The 11033-nt window shown below is 55.5% G+C and overlaps 1 protein-coding gene across 1 annotated transcript in view; it reads left to right on the top strand.

Moving 5' to 3' along the window:
- The window catches only part of SLC45A3 (solute carrier family 45 member 3), a 23231-nt gene that overhangs the window by 1383 nt on the left and 10815 nt on the right, over window positions 1–11033 (top strand). The gene's annotated exons all lie outside the window — the stretch shown is intronic.

The following is an 11033-nucleotide window of genomic DNA, read 5'->3' as shown; positions in this document are numbered from 1 at the left end:
GCCGGGTGGGGGGGGGGGGGGGGGCCGGGCCCCTCCCCAGAGCCCCGGCTCCGGCCGACGGCGGGCGGAGCAGCAGATCGCTCCTGCTGCAGCCTCCCTCGTCAGAGTTTTCTTTGGAAAGTTGCATTTATTTTCTTCCCTTGTCTGGGCTTCACCGGAAAGGGGCAGGATGAGTCACCGCGCGCACGCAGTCCGGGACATGGGGGAGCCTGGAAAGGGGCCGACGGTCGGGGAGCCGCGCGGTGTTCAGTTTGGGGCCGGCTCTCCGGGGGTGGTGGGTGGTTACCGAGGGAGGGTAAGGGGACCGAGCCCTTTTGGACATTAGTCCTGGGGCAAGGCTCTGGGCAGGATTGACGCTGGAGTGAGTGTGTGAGTGAGAGAGAGAGAGAGAGAGGGTGAGAGTGTAAGGGTGTGTATATTACTGCCCCCTTGCAGACTCGTTTGTATCTCTGGGGTGGGGAAGAGAGGCCCGTCCAGGGGCTCAGGTAGGGTTGGCAAGAGTTCTGACAGCAATCAGGTGTGATGTGGCCGCACCTGGGCAGCTTTGCCAGCTCTAGGCTTGAGAAGCAGCAGCAGCCCCTGCCTGGAGGCCTTTCCTGAAAGAGGGTCAGTCCTCAAGTCTTCCCTTCTCCCTTGGGCACTGGAGTCCCTTGAGTGGTTCTGCCCTTGACCTCTGAATCAGCCTCCATCTTCCTGACAGACACTTGACCTGCTCAGCTTTTCCCTGGCTCAGGGCACATTCCTCTTGTGCTTCCTCTTTTCCAAAGGGCCAGAGCTGGGGGTAGGGAGGGGCTGGGCATGGTGGGTACCTGGTGAGCACCGGCCCTTCAGCTGTTACGAAGCCACCCCGGTGGGCAGGCACTACAAGCAGAGACTCCCAGGTCTGCAGAGGATATTGCCTAAGACCAGGGCCCGTGTCCCTTCCTGAGCTCCTGAAAGCTTTGCTGTGGGGTGCAGTGAAGCCCTGGGGGGCTTGTGGCTACCTTCTGGGATGCACTTAGCAGATCTTCATTCTGAGCAGGGACAGCCTTGGAGTGGACCCACCTGCCCAAGGTAGGTGGAACAGGCTTAAACATTGGGAGATGCGATGGGGAGCCTAGGAAACCCCGAGGGCCACACATCCTAGGGAATAAGCCGGACATAATTTGAGGTCCCAGGCTCTTCTATTGCATCAACCCTATCTCCTCATTCCGCCCTCATCTCCTCCCCTCAGGCCTGACCTGGAGCCAGGACTCTGTTGTTTTAAAAGTGCTCAGAAAATGGAGCTTTAGTCAGTGGGAAGAGCTGCGGATGGATGTGCAGCTGTGGGCACGCAGGCCCCAATTTAGTGGGCGTGTGCTGGGGGAGTTTTCCTATGTGCCCATGGTGTGTACACTGAATACCCCTCACCCTGCTGGCTCGCTGAGTAGCCCAAAGCAGGAGGAGCTGGACACTGATCCTTGGCACTTCTCTGAGCCCTTTCCCTGCCACTGGGTGGTGGAGGGAAGCTGTGGAGTCCCCCTTCAGCTCCCCCTTACCCAAGCTGGAGTGTGTAGCCAGGCCAGCGGCCTGACTCTGCAGAGGAACAGCAGGGCAGGCTGAGGACTCCGGAACTGAGCTTAATTCTGAGCGCTGTCATCTGGGCCATTAATGCCTATTAACAGCCTTACGGATACAAATCCAGACTGTCAAAGATAGGGTGTATTTATTGGCCATTCTACTGGGCTAGTTAGTTACTGACCCTCTTCTAAGCCTCAGTTATGTGAGTGGTCCTAGTAACAATGGTAACACCTACCGCATCGCTTTGTTATTTAGGAAATACGTTATAACAAATAGAAATAGTATTTTTGGTGTATAATTGTATGTGATATATAAAATCTGAAAATTATAGCTTTATTAAATAATGCATCTGGAACTCTTAACTGTGTACCTGACACATGGCAGGGGTCCAATAAATATTAGCAAGTCTTAACTGAATCTTGTGCATCTATTACCTGTGACCAAAGGGACGCCTGGGAGTAATAGTAAAGCACCCAGTCTGGGACTCTTTTCTTAGGCCCTACTTTTTTTATTTTTTTTTTGGAGAGGTTTTTGCTATAGGGCGCGTGCGCTCGCCAGACAGAGAGAAAGTGAGAAATCACCCCCTGAGGGGATGGCCACGCAGCAATCCCTTCTCCTCCATTCTCCTCTTGCGATCTTGGGCATGCAGGCACATGCACCGGGCGTGAGTTTCACCGGGTCCAGGACTCAAACTGCAGTTGACTACGTGGGAGTCCAGCGACATAGCCATTATGCCAATTGCTGGTCCCATTCTTAAGCCCTACTCTTAAAAAAAAAAAGAAAGTGTTCTAGGCCTTATTTCTTTGGAGATAAGATCTCCTGGACTTTGGGGAATCAATATGAATAGTTAAGAGGCAGGGCACTGGCAAAATGGTCTGAGGCCCATTTCCTCTTGCGCAAGTTATTTAACCTCTCTGTGCTTCAGCTTCCTCCTCTGTAAACTGAGGATAATAGTACCTACCTCACAGCAACGCGAGGATTAAATAAACTGATGTAGGTAGAGCTCTGAGCCCAGCAGCTGCTTGTAAAAAGAGCTTGATAGATGTCAGCTGCTGTTATTTGGTGACAATGGAGGCAATCATTGTGGTTTACACTTAGAAGCCAGAGTTCCTTCGCAAGGGAATTAGATCATACGTAACTATATGTAAGCTATGAATCTGCCCTTGAACTTGTGGTTCGGGGCAAAGAACATACCAGGACTGCATGTCCTCATCTCTCCCTTGCTGATACTGTGTGACTTGTTTTGAATTTCTCCGGAGACCTCATTCCTGCCTACCCCCCTAATGTGCATCCTGAAAGGTGCAGAACCTTCTATGCAGAAAGGTTATCTGTTGTTATTTTAATAAAACTGTCTGGGAGAGTGCTCTGATGTGGGAGCACTGCTCTGTCCTCTCTCCCCAGCCCTTGGGATCTCTGCACTGCCTCTGGGTGTCCAGATGAAAAACCCAGCCTAGCTGTCTTCGAACAGTCAGTGGCCCTGTTTGCTGGACAGCTAGGAGTCTGGACCAGTTGGTACCAGGCCCAGTGTCTCGAATGCTGATGCCACTTGATTCTCAGCAATAGAGCTGGAGTGTTGAGCTTTGTCCAGTGTATTAAGTGTTCCTGCTTGGGGGCAGGGGCTGGTGACAGAGCCATCACGGGATGGTCCTGATTCCTGGCCAGAACTTCCTGTCTAATCCCTTTTTCTACTGCATGGTCTGCGTTTTCTCTGCCCTGGGAAGAAGCCCACAGTTTTGCCACTGACCCTGCATGACTCTCGGTCGGCCTGGGTTTCTTTGTCTGCAAAAAGAGGACAATAGTATTCACCTTGCAGGGTTAGCCTGAGGATTCCACAGGACACATATATTTAGTGAAGCACCTGCCCGGACCAGGTGCTTAATAGATGTCCCTTCCCTTCCCCTTTGTTAGTTCTGAGGATCTCTCTTCTCTGGGGAACTGGGACAAGTCAGCAGCAGCACATTGGAGGCCAGTTCCTGGTCCTTCAGCCATGGAATAGAGTCAGTCAGAGTGCCCAGTCAGATAGGATGCCCTTGGGAGCAGGCAGCCCCCCACAGGCATTTGTTCTTCCCCAGTGCTCAGTGCCAGGCCCCGCTCCACCCCCAAAGGCCTGTTTAATTGCAAATGTACTTTGAGCTGGAAAATAGTGTCCAGGCTAGGAGTGCCTGGCCCGACCCTAGGGATGTAGCAATCGAGGTTTCCCACTCCTGGCTCCTGTCTCTAGAGAGCTGAGCACCCAGACACCTTCAGTGTGACTTTGGCATGTTGGCCAAGTCACATCTGAAAGGGATCCTGATTCAGCCTACACAGGCCTTCTCAGGGTGCAGGCAGGCCCAGGCTCCCTGCATTGTAGGAGCCAAAGGGTTTCTGGGGAGAGCGCTGAGCGGTGGGAGGGCCTGTAAACCAGAGACCCTGAGTGCCATGTGCAATCTCCAGCCCTAAGGGCTGTCTGGTTAGCACAGTTTAGCTTGGGAGGCAGGGTACTCAACAGTTTGGATTCCAGGGAGTCCTAGAGGAGGTTTGGGGTGAGCTGGACAGGATTTAGGAAGGAGAAGTAAGTGGAGTAAGGTAACCACTTTGGTAACAACAACAACAACAAAAATGCCTAATGAGTTTTTCCACCTTGGGCGCAGGGAGGTGTGTTGACTCACCTAGGACACAGGTAGCCATGCCAGATCTGAAGACAGAGCCATTTCCATGACCGTGGGTCTGATGCTCTTTCCAGCACACCTCCTTGGGGACAGGCCAAGAGGTGTGGGTGAGTGCTTGTGGAAATCCCAGACTCTGGGGCTTTGTTTTACAGACACTGCCCTTTTCTGCAGAGTGCTCCCTGCTTGTCTTCCAATGCTTAGCTGCAAACAGGCCGATTCCCCCAAGAAGCCCTGAGAGACGGGACCTTGTCTCCACCTCTCCCCGGTTCACAGACTTAGTCTTAGCATCTGTCCCGCCGACTGTGCGCTCAATGCCTGCTACTGTGTTCTGTCTCTTCCCCTAAAGGGCACTGCCCCTGGCGGATTCTGTATCCCCAGCGCCTTCATGGTGAGCTTGCACATCTCGGGTCTCAGTGAGCATTGGGTGGATGGCTAGCTGGGTGGGTATATGGGTTTCATAGGGGAAGTTAGTGTATTTCCTACAAGGCTCTTTGATGAAACGAATCTCTTTTGGATTCCCTCTCACTTTGCTCCATGAATGACTGTGAGAACTCATTTCCAAATTGCTGAGTCTGCCCTGATTATGAATGGAGCTGGTCACAGCCCCTATAGGATAGCAGGGCTGATGGGGCCTTCGGGACCTTCAGATTCCAGGCCATAGCTATGGGATGGCAGAGCTGGGTCTGCCTCTGACCCAAGGGCAGCTCCTCCGTAGGTTTGCCAGGATGCTCGGTCTCCTGGCCTCTTACCTGTATACCTGACCTTCTAAGGGAGGCCAAGGTAGAGGAGAGGACCAGGATTGGCTGTGCAAGGATGGGGAGAGCTGCCTCGTGTGGCCCAGCTGACTGGCAGGGCTTAAGATCGCTAGAGGGAGGCCGGCCAGGTTTTACTTTGCAGGGATTGTAGGAAGAGGTGAGAGGAGTGGGAGGGAACTTCCTGGTGACATGGAGACCACCAGGTGTCCCTTCCTCTCTCACGTCCCTCTTCCCTGACCCTGGGCCAGAGGATTTCTTGGTCCTGCCATCCTATCTTGAAGGGAAGCATTTATTTTGGCCCAAGAAAGAAAGAGTTTAGTTACTAATTTCTGCCAGGAACAGAGTCCAGCTCTGAGAGGGAGTGGGGAAGCGGGCAGTTCTGCCCCTGATCGTCCTGGTTTCTGGGCTGAGTTTCAGGTGACCACTGACCCTTGGCCCTGTGTCGGCTTTTGAGCAGTGTAAAGGATGGGGTGGGTGTAGCTGGAAATCCCTCTCCACCTGACCGCCCTTGGCTTTTGGTGGAAGGCCATGAGAACCCTTCCTGGCAGCCCTGCAGCCTTGTTCATGAACCCTCTGTGGGTTCTGTCCATGGAGAGCACCGTATCTGGGGGTGTGATGGATGTAGGAGCACCTCCCTGTGCAGCCCGGAAGAACCTCATCATTGCCTAGACTAGCTCTCCTGTTACAGGGACAGAAACGGAGTCCCAGAGAGGGGAGATGGCTTGTCCGGGCTACGCAGCTGTAGTATCCCCGCCAGAATAGGGCGACATTCCTGGCTTCCAGCTCACAGTGCTTTTCAGAATTTTCTTTTTCTTTCTTTCTTCCCTCCTCCCCCCTTTTAGTTTATTTCTTCCATGAGCAAGAGAGAGAGAGCATACCCAACAGGGTCTTGATGCTGTGATTCACTGCCAGCCTAAGCCAGCCTCAGATTGCAGGCAGGTGCCTGGAGTACTCAGGGAGGTCTCCAGAGAAGAACCCAGAACCTTCCCGTGTGGCCATCCTTGCAGAGCATCACGTTTTACTGCTGTGCCACTGTCCAGCCCCATTTCCAGAATTTTGGAATGGCTTGAAATTTCCATTCAACTGGTGTTTATTTGTGCAGCCTTGGGATATTAATTAAATTGTCTGAGACACTGAGGTTTTCATCCTTGTGAAATATGGATTGAGTGAATTTTTAGAGGCCCATTGATCACTGGGCACATGCCAGACACCTCCTGGACAGTTAATAGGGGCCGACCACTGTGGTCATTTTCCCTGTGAATGGAAACTACTACATCTCATCTCCGTGGGAAGTTTATCCCACCCTCCACCTCCTTTCTCAGCCTTCCAGAGTGGGCAGGTTTGCTGCAGTGACCTCCCCTCACCTGTTGGGGCCAGCACCTGGGGAGGCGTTTACATTCTTGGCATTCCTCTTGTGGCTGGGGCTGAGCTGATGATCTGGAGGCACGTGGGTGAGAGAAATGGAAGCCGAGAAGAAAGGCTTGGTGGATCTTCTTCACTGCTGCTCCTGCTTGAGAATGAGAGTCCTGCCCCAGCTCTGAGGACGTAGCCACCAGGAACTTGCACATCCTGTATCTCACACCACAGTCTGTGAAGTTGGTGGTGCCAAGCTTCCTTGTCTGCAAAATGGGCATACCAATAGGACCCCCCTCTTTGGCTGCTGGGAAGGTTAAACTGCTCCGAACAGTGCCTGGCGTGTAGTAGATGTCAGTGCTAACTGCTGGTATTGACTGTAGATGAGGAAACTGAAGTCCAGGGAGGTCAAGGGACAAGCTCATGCAGTTTTTACAAAAATATGTATTATTATTATTTTACATTTTGTATAGGGCACATGCACTCACCAGAGAGAGACAGAGACACAGAGGGAAAGTGAGAAAGCAAGCCGCCAGGTCCACTACTCGAGCCGCGATCAGCCATGTGGGGGTCCAGCACCTTAACCACTACGCCAGTTGTTACTAGCAGTGGGGTGGACTGACAAACCCAGCTCAGGCCCACTCCCAAATCCGGGTCCCACCGGAGAATCTGCTTATCCTGGCTCGGAGGACATGCCTGGTGTGACGTGGAGGAGCAGCTGCTCTCAGAAATGAGGTCTGGTTGGGAGGCCCAGGTGCCTAGATCAGGATGGGGATCTGTGCTGTTACCATGGGGCTTTCAGGGGACCCTTGGAAAGGGCCTTTGGTCTCACCCTGGGCCGGCTAAGGTGAGGGTCAGGCCAGCCCCAGGTCCTTGCCCCTGGATTGGAGAGAGGAGGGGAGATCAGTGCCGGCTCCAGCAGCTCCAGCAGCTCCGACGATCCCTCTCCCCTCCCCTAGTCTCCTCCAGCATTTGTTTCCTTTCCGAAGCTGGACTGGGCTCAGACAGGGCAACAAAAGCAACTTTCCTTCAAGCCACTGCCACCTGTTGGGCTTTCACACATTGGGGGTGAGTGGGGGAAGGGAGCCGTTGCCCTTTTCCCAGTGTCTGCCCTGTGCCCCTTCTGCCCCCCCAGGGCCTGGGATTCTCTTTGCTGCCCGATGTGACAGGACTCAGGAGCCGGAGGGGGTGGGGGGCCTGCAGCAGCTGGAAGGGGAATTGAGGGGGAAGGGGCCGGGGCTGGAGTTTGATGGATTACTCTGCAGGCCGAGGTTTCTCCCTAATCCCCCTTTGTGTCCCGGCCTGCAGCCCCTCACTCTCTCTGACAAGCTGCTAAGCAGAAGGCTTCCAGTCTCGGGGAAGAAAAGGCAGCTCAGCAGGGCGGACTCTAAATCCCTGGCCTCCGGGCCCTAGGGGAGGCCAATCTGAGCCTGTCTGGGGCGGGGTGGGGTCCTCCTCCCCACCGCCCAGTCCTTATTCTCCCCAGGGATTCCCTTGAGGTGCAGCGCTCGCATTCTGGGTGGTGCCCTGGGTGTCCAGGGGAGACCAGCAAGGTTGTGGCCTCAGTGCTCTGTGCAAAGCGCTGTTGCGTTTTTCTAGGGCAGGACTAAGGAAAGCAGAGACCCTCACTGCTTGGGAAATACCTGGGCCCAGAGCATCAGAGACTGAATGGGCTGAAAGGTCCCGAAGCCCTGCGTCGTCTACTACGGTGTTCTCTCCACTCCTACCCCAGCAGCCAGGTAGCAACTCCCCCTGCACAGGGAATCCTCCCTAACAAAGGGGTTCTGTGAGCGTGAGCTCATTGCCTCACCAGGATGCTTGGGTTTCCTGGCTGCCCGGTGCGGGCTCTTTCTGGGGTGTCCCCAAGGCTCCTATGGGGGTGCCATGTAGTAAGCTCATTGGGAGTGCAGTATGCCAGGTTTTGTCAGGTGAGGGACTGAGCACTGATCCCCTGGGACTGGAGCAAGGGGGAGCATGGGTCATAGGGGTGCTGGGCTGCTGAGCCCCTCGACTGAGGGCCTCCTCCCCGTGCCCACCTTGGAGGGCCCGAGAGGTTATAACTTAGAGCACAGAGCAGGGGTCCCCTTTCTTGCATACTTGCTGCCTCCAACCCTGCTCAGCCTGGGGTGTGGCAGCCTTGATAGGGAGGGGAGGTGATAGGGCAGTTGGCCTGGGGTGACCCCGCCCCTCTCTTCAGCTGAGTCATCCCTCCTTGGGGCTAGCCCCCAGCCCCAGTCCCAGCTCTGGGGAGGGTAGAGCAGCCTGTGAGAAAGCCTCGGGTCTTTGTGAGTGTGGAGGGAGGACGCAGGGTCGCTGAGCCTCAGGGTCAGAGTGAGGGCTGAGTCCGTTTGATGTGCCTGGGTGGGGTGTGGGGACGCCAGCGCATAAAGAAGCCATAGAATTGCTGCCTGACACCGGCCCAGGGCGGGGGCTGCCCCCACTGGCTGCTCTGGCCTCTGTCAGCAGAGGGAATCTGCCCCCCAGCTCCACCTCAGCCGTGAGGGGTGGCAGGAGCCCCTTTGAAAGCCCTCAAAGGGCTCTTTATCCATCCCTCTGACCCTCCCTTCCCTCCGGGAGCTACTAGGGAGTGGGCTCGGGTCGCCCTTCCTCCGCCTCCTTCACTCTGTCTTTTGAATTTTGGACAAAGTTCAGGCCAAGTTTGTTCGTGTTGCTCTTTCGTTTCTGTGCTCCCTGCTTGGGTCCAGACCCACATGGGGGCATTGTAACCTGGGCAGGGGATCGTCTCTCTGTACCTTCACCACCTCTGAGCCCTTAGGAGTTGCCAAAGCTGGGGTTCGGCTGGAATTCCCTTGGTGGGGTGGAGGGGGGAGGACTTCAGTCTTTCTCATCTCTTACACACCCACCGTCTGCTTTCCTTCATGCAGTCATTAGGCAGGCATTTCTGGGGCCCTTTTCTTGCAAGGTGAGTGCCTGAGGATGGTGATGGAAAGCTGGCTTGTCCTTGGGGTGCTGCGCGTTGGGGTGCGTGGGGGATGGGCCTACAGAATGCAGAGTCACTAACCTTGCCTGGGGGCCTTGGCCTCTCTTGGCTTTGGTTCTGTAACCCCAGGGAGGAGGAAAGATGGCCTGGGCGGAGCTCCAGAAGGTTCCCAGAGGTCTTGAGTTTCCTCCAACTTGCTTGCCATCCTGCCATCAGGGGGCCCTGGAGAGGAGGGATGTTGGAACTTGAGAGGGATGTGTCCTAGAAGGCTGCCTGGTCCTTCCCTCTGTGAGAGGTCAACCCCTCCACTCCCCCACCCCTTCCTGCCCCCTCCTCACCAGGTGGGCACTCCCAGGCTGGCTCTTATGATTGATCTTCTGTTTGCCAGGCAGATGGAGCGCTCTGAGAGCAGTGGGGCAGGAGGATTTCAGTCAGAAGCACCTCAGACTGGAGGGCAGAGGAGTGGTGAGACCCTGTTTCTTGCCTGTGTCTCTGCTCTCAGAAGACAGGGAGTTCTCAGAAAGGGGAGCCCAACAGCGATCTGCCACTTCTGAGTGTTGGCAAGACACGTGCCCTGAGGCTGCTGACCAGAGTGGTTCCTGGAAAAGTGGGACTGACCACTCCTTGCTCCCTGCCCTCTCTGAGCCTGGAAACGGGCAGGGCCTGGGCTTCTCTGCCGTGCTCCAGGGAGGAGGGTGCTGGCTGGGATGGCTGGCATCTGGAGTTAGTGCTGAGGGAGTCTAGGTAGTGTTCTCCACCTGAGGATCCTGGAGCCGGCGGGGTGGGGGAGCACTGGGGAAGATGCAGGGAGGAGAAAAGAGGGCTTTGCAGGGGAAAGCCTCCTTAAGGCCCTGGAATTCCTCGGGCAGTTCTGGACTGAAGAGGATAAGGAATGATCTGGACCCCCAGGGCAGAGTGGGAATGGAGAGGGAGGACGGGCTCTGCAACCTAAGAACAGAGGGGTGCAGAGCAGGGCGGAGCCTGCTGGCTTCCTACCCTGCTCCTTTCAGGGATTCTCACCTGGCCCAGCCCCTAGTGTCTGGGTAAAGAACCTGGGGGGGTGCAGGGCGAGGAGGCCAGAGAAAGGCACCCAGGAAGGAAGCGGTAGCCCAGGAGCTCTGTGGGCTTTAGGAAGAGGGGAGGGCATTCTTCTCTTGATTCTTTCTTGTCTCTTTTCCTTGTGGGCTAAGAAGTGCTCTCCTGCTCATTCCTGGGAGGAACCAGGCGCTGGATTAAGGGAGGAGAAGGCAGATGGGGTGATTAATAGTTGCAGGAGAGCTGCAATTTATTTTAAACCACAGGGAGCAGCCAAGGCTTGGAGAATGGGGGCAGGTTGTGGGTGAGGCTGGGTCTGACAAGGTCTCTGCCCAGAGAGGACCTGGTCCCTTGAAAAGCCAGCGCAGGTGAGTGTCCAGGGCCCTCCAGGACGAGGGTGGGCAGTGGAGTGGGCAGGAACCTTCTGACACAGAACCAATCCCTCTGGGCTGGAGTGCAGCACCCTGGTCTCTGCAGCCTCCTGCCTTCTCGCTGTGGATCTCTGTGGAAATGCAGAGGCAGGTGGGGCCCCAGCTGAACCCAGAGCAGCCCAGCTAAGGCTGATGTCTGGTCTCCTCACCCCCCTTTGGGGACGGTGTGAATCAGTATTTTATGGTCCCCTACTGCCACCCCCACCAGAGCCCGGTGCCTCTTCCCAAAGTGTGGGTCCAAGAATCCTTCAGGGAGAGGCTGCTGGTTACTCAGCCTTGTCCCAAGTCCCTTTGTCGTCTGCAGCCTGCAAAGCCCAGGAGGTGGTTATGA

Source organism: Tupaia chinensis, unplaced genomic scaffold (genome assembly GCF_000334495.1).
Source record: "Tupaia chinensis unplaced genomic scaffold, TupChi_1.0 Scaffold000627_1, whole genome shotgun sequence".
Classification (NCBI taxonomy): domain Eukaryota; kingdom Metazoa; phylum Chordata; class Mammalia; order Scandentia; family Tupaiidae; genus Tupaia; species Tupaia belangeri.
Note: the sequence above shows the minus strand (reverse complement) of the source record. Positions and strands in the feature narration are given on the sequence as shown.